We start from the raw sequence: 6,160 nt of genomic DNA on the forward strand, positions 1-6,160 counted from the left end.
TTCAGCCTTGACTTGGGACACAAAGGCAGGAAAATCAAAGAATAAAGACAAATTAAATTACATTTATAACAAACTTTCAGAAGACAACATATCAGCATCAAGGAGGTCTTACCTATTTCTACTAAGGAGTCTTGTTAACATTAACAGCTTCTAATAAAGAAAAACATATATGCTGATGGTCAACAATACTCAAGCTGGCTTAAAGGTAGAGACAGAAGCATGATGAATTAGAGCTTCTCTATGTACAACTTCCCATAAGCAAAGCCCTGTACCATATCCTTGCGAGCTAAAGTCCCCCCCCCCCATGACCCAGGAAACCCATACCACTTATTTAAATGAACTGGAGTTACTCTGCATTGAATCCAATGCCATACTCATGGGTGGCTTCAGCTACCGAACTATAAACTGGGAATCATACATGACCCCAGACATGCAGGGCCAAAGATTCATGGACCTTGTCAGCACAAATGCCCTGGACCAGCTAGTCCATACACCCACTACAGGTACCAACATTTGTGACCTAGACCTCATCAACATGAGAGAATGTTGCACCCTTCCCATGAGTGTAATGTCCTCACTGGTCAGGTTAGACCATAAAACTGTCTCCTTCAAAATAAAAACAAACCTTGGACACCAGCTAAGCCTGGAACTTTTAGGAATGATTCCAAGGCAAACTTGCTACTAATAAGTGAGACTCTGGCAAAATTTCAAACCCCTTCCAAACTCAAGGAACATCACTGTCCTTGTGGAATTGTTCCCAAAATCTCTTTAAATTATGTATACAGTTGCAGAGAGGCAGTGGCACCCACCTGAAGTAAGCACAGGACAAGCTGAAAAAACAAGCCACCCTGATGGAATCCAAGCATCAATAAGTTATATAATTAGTGGAAGAAAATTGTGGCCAAAAATAGGAAGAGCAATGCCCAGAAAGGTAGAAATGTCCTCATCAAACTTAATAAGCAACTCAGGGGACTAACTGAGTCTGTCAAAGCCAAACCTGAGGTAAAAGTAAACTCCCAGGCTCAGGAAAACCACAAGGCATTCTTTAGCTATGTCTGCAGTCTCAACAATGTGCTGAACTATTTGTAAGTGGAGCCACCTATACTGAACCAGAGGATATGGCCCAATCAATCAGCCAATAAATTCAGCTCCAATTTAACTCTGCTTTTTCTCCCAGATACCTCTCAAGAAATCCCCTCAACCATAACTCTCCAAATTATCTCTAGGGAACAAGTCCTTAATGCACCACTTGTACAAGGCCAAAAACACTGCATTGGTGGACCTCAGTAACATCACTGAATTCCTCCTTAATAGCGTAAAGTATAACCTACTGGACCCGCTAGAATTAGCATTTGACCATAGCCTCCAAACAGGCTTTGTTGCCAGAAGAACAGTGAACTGCAACTGCAATCCCTCTGCATAATGGCGGCCACCCACAGATTTGGGAAACTAATGACACATTAGCCTGACTTGTCTCGTATGTAAGGTCATGGAAAGAATTATCATGGATGTGATACATAATGACACTGGAAACATTCAGACACTAGAGCTAACCCAGTTTGGTTTTGTTGAGGGCAGGTCAAGCCTCCTCAGTCTGGTGGATTTCTTTGAGAAGGTCATCAAGGCAATGGACAGGGGCAGAATGACACACGCTGGTTACCTCAACCTGGCCAAAGCATTCAGCACAATATCCCACTTGGGCAGTGTAGGCAAGCTCATGAAATTATGAATAACCCCCTACATCAGCCAATCGATAGCCAGCTAGCTTACAAATAGGACCCAGATAGTTAAGATCAGGAAATCTACCTCCACAAAAAGGCCAGTCAGTAGCGGATTCCCTCAGGGCTTGATGCTGAGGCTGCTGCTTTTTGGCATGTATTTCTCTGAAGTCAATGCTGATGTCAAAGACCTCTGGATGACCAAGTTTGCAGATGATTGCAAACAAGGGGCAATCACAGAATCCCCCAAAGACACCAATATCCTCCAAGGAGGCCTGATACAGATTAATAACTGGTGCCAGAGAAACGATGTAAAACTGAATGCCAAGACATGTATAATTGTATCTTTTACAAAGACAGCCATCCCCTGGAAATTACTACATTGATAATACACCCCTAAAAGTAGACCCAGTGGTCTGGGATTTGGGAACACATGTAGACAATAACTTGGCCTTGACAATCACGTGTCTACAGTAGTAAGGAAAGCATTCTATGTTGTGCAACTTATAAGCAAGGATATAGCATTTAGGCCCTGAGATGTCACTGTTCTATTGAACTCATCCCTCATTAGACCAATCATTGAGTACAATGCCCCCTTCAGTATGTACCTGACCAGGCATATGCAACAAATGGGAGGTCCACAGGGCTTCTCACAAAAAATCATACATGGTGCAGGCAATATGTCCTATGTAGGCTGTCTCAAAGTTTTATCCTTATAGTCAGTCTTCTACAGAATGCTGAGAGACCAATCGATGCCTACCATACAAAGCATCCTCTGATCCAGTCTTGACAGATCTGTTGCATGTCTGTAAAACAAATAGCATCAGAAATACCTGATCTAGGGCCTAAACTAAATCTGTGACATAAATAAGACCATTAGAGGGACAGGTATGTAGCTCAGACATTACCCCTTCTCTGGAACCTGCTTCCCATCCATATGTAGCAGAGTTCATCCCTGCACTTATTAAATGTAACTTGGACCACTGGATGGGGAATTATAAATGTATCCCTGGTCTGGTACATATGTATTTATTAGAATGAGCAAGTTGGCAAATGCTCAACAATTTATTCACAAATTATATACAGTGGATATAAAAAGCGTACACACCCCTGTTAAAATGCCAGGTTTTTGTGATAAAAAAATGAGGCCACAATAAATCATTTCAAAACTTTTCCCACCTTTAATGTGACCTATAACCTGTACAATTCAATAGAAAAACAAACAAATCTGTTAGGGGAAAAATATGAAAAATAAAAAACATACAATAAGCTGGTTACATAAGTGCGCACACTCAAACTAATATTTTGTTGAAGCACCTTTTGATTTAATTACAGCATTCAGTCTTCTTGAGTAGGAGTCTATCAGCATGGCACATCTTGACTTGGCAATATTTGCCCACTCTTCCTTGCAAAAGTGCTCCAAATCTGTTAGATTGAGAGGGCATCTCTTGTGCACGGCCCTCTTCAGGTCACCCTACAGATTTATAGATTTTCTATTGGATTTAGGTCAGGCCTCTGGCTGGGCCATTCCAAAACTTTAATTTTCTTCTGGTGAAGCCATTCTTTTGTTGATTTGGATGTATGCTTGGGATCATTGTCATGTTGAAAGGTGAAATTCCTCTTCATCATCAGATTTTTAGCAGATGCCTGAAGGTTTTGGGCCAAAAGTGACTGGTATTTGGAACTGTTCATAATTCCCTCCACCTTGACTGAATCCCCAGTTCCAGCTGAAGAAAAGCAATCCCAAAGCATGATACTGGCACCACCATGCTTCACCATGGGGATGGTGTTCTTTTGGTGATGTGAAGTGTTGTTTTTGCGCCAAACGTACCTTTTGGAATTGTGGCCAAAAAGTTCAACCTTGGTCTCATCAGACCATAACACATTTTCCCACATGCTTTTGGGAGACTTGATGTATTGTTTTGCAAATTTTAGTTGGGCCTGGATGTTTTGCTGTGTAAGAAAAGGCTTCCGTCTTCCAACCCTACCCCATAGCCCAGACATATGGAGAATATTAGAGATTATTGTTACAAGTAGTACACAACCAGTACTTGCCAGAAATTCCTGCAGCTCCTTCAGTGTTGCTGTAGGTCTCTTGGCAGCCTCCCTGATCAGTTTTCATCTTGTCTTTTCATCAATTTTGGAGGGACATCCAGTTCTTTGCAACATCACCATTGTCCCATATTTTCTCCACTTTCTGATGGCTTCACTGTGTTCCATGGTATATCCAATGTTGTGGAAATGATTTTGTACTCTTCTCCTGATTTATACTTTTCAGCAATGAGAGCTTTGTAAGCTCTCTGTGAACCATGGCTTTTGCTGTAGCAGGCAACTGAGTAAATGTCAGGAAAATCCTACTAGGACAGCTGAACTTTATTTGGAGTTAATCAGAGTCTCTTTAATTGATGGCAAGTGTGTACCCAAGAAGACTGAATGCTGTAACTAAATCAAAAGGTGCTTCAACAAAATATTAGTTTAAGGGTGTGCACATTTATGCAACCATCTTATTGTATGTTTTTATTTTTTATATTTTTCCCTAACAGATTTGTTTGTTTTTCAATTGAATTGTACAGGTTATATGTCACGTTAAAGGTGGGAAAAGTTTTGAAATTATTTTATTGTGGTCTCATTTTTATATCATAAAAACCTGGCATTTTAACAGGGGTGTGTACACTTTTTATATCCACTGTATACCCCCTTTTAAAAACCCATGATATCAAAACCTATTCAATACTTTTGGGAAGAATGGCTAGGCTTAAAAAGGCCCTTTAGGGTCGTTAGCCTAGTAATAATCTATAACTGTATGAACCTAAGTGCTTTTTATACAGGATCCTTAAATGGGTACATGGAACAGAAAACCGCAGAAATGAACATGTGTATAAATTCCAATTCACATCTCTGACTGTATACTAGTGGCATAAATACATAGATTTAGTTAGTTTGGTTAAACTCTGCATTAGAAGTTCGTATTGCTCCTTATATGATTCAAACTTCATTAGCTAAATGATTTTCAGAATGATTTAACACAATTTTTGCAATGTCTGTTTCACACTGCACCTCTTTGCTGGCAATGTTTAGATGTTTGACATGCAGTTTACATTTTACAATTACATTTTAGAAAAGAAAATGTTTTATGTTACTTCCATCTTCCACCCTGCATGTTTCAGTAGTGGCTTTATTTCTCCAGCCCATTATTTTTCCCAGTTTGGCTGCACTTTGTAAAGCTGTTTCAGAAGGTATAAAACTACAGTTATTATTATGATTTCACCTTTTCAGAAGTACACTACCACATACTCATAGGTATGTTTACCTTCAGTCTCCACTGGCCTACAGTGTGAGTGTTCACATGATGCAATTTGCTCCTGATAAACATGTGACTCTGAGTAAGTCACTTAACCAGACAGTGCTCTTGGGCTGTCCCTGCAAAGTGGCGTGTTCCTAGCAGTTTTAACTGGTTAGTCTCTGTGTGTCTGTACTATGCAGAAAAACAGCAATAGTCTGTGCTCTACTGCACTACCTGTGAAACACAGGACAGCCTTTTTCATATCTATACTTTCACTGTTGCAACACCACAACTGCAAGCGGCAGCTGAGAGAATGTATTAAGTAGTAATGCAGTAGATGAACAAAAACACATACATCACAATCATTCACAGAACTCAGTGTACTTTGGCAACTAGCATGATAAGCAATTTATTATTTGTCCAAGAATGTTACCATGAGCTAATCTCTAACAATTTCTAAGTATGCAAAATCTAGGCATATTTTAATTTTTACTGTTTTTTAGGTGGAGGGAGGGGTCAAATATGAGGTGGAAAACACACACACACACGCACATTATATATGTAGGCTGCCTAGCATAGATCAAATTTTACTCTTGTATTGTTGATCTGCTTTGGTCAACATTTACAGATGGTTGACATCGACAGACCATAGACCATAAGTTCATACTAGGCTAACTGCCCTTGTTGGCCATTTTAAGCCTAGTCAATTACCCCATGTGAGAATCAAACCCTGCATATTGTGTCTATAAGGTAAACACCTTAACCATTATGCCAACCTCCTAACCCATTCCCTAGGGTAGGGGGATATGCTCTTTCCCTGGGGACTGTACAATTTTGGAGTTAGTACATATAATTAGCAGGGACCCCCACATGGGAGGTGCAAAAGGGGCGAGCCCCCCTGCAAAAAAAAAACTTTATTTATTTATTGACATTCGATTACCATAGGATCTATACATGGGCTAAACTCTTGGCTATTGGCCCTGACACCCTTATAAGCCTAGCCAGGAGTTTAGCCCATGTATAGACAAATCAGCACCTGATGTCCCTGTCCAGCAGGGACATGGGTGGAATCCCAGGGATGTAGTTTCTATTTCCCATCCCGTTATCCAGGTTGCGCTTAAAAAGGGGTAAAGAGGTACTCTGCTTGACATGGAGAAGG

This window comes from Protopterus annectens, chromosome 13.part0, assembly GCF_019279795.1.
Source record: "Protopterus annectens isolate FY-2018-M chromosome 13.part0, PAN1.0, whole genome shotgun sequence".
Classification (NCBI taxonomy): Eukaryota; Metazoa; Chordata; order Ceratodontiformes; family Protopteridae; genus Protopterus; species Protopterus annectens.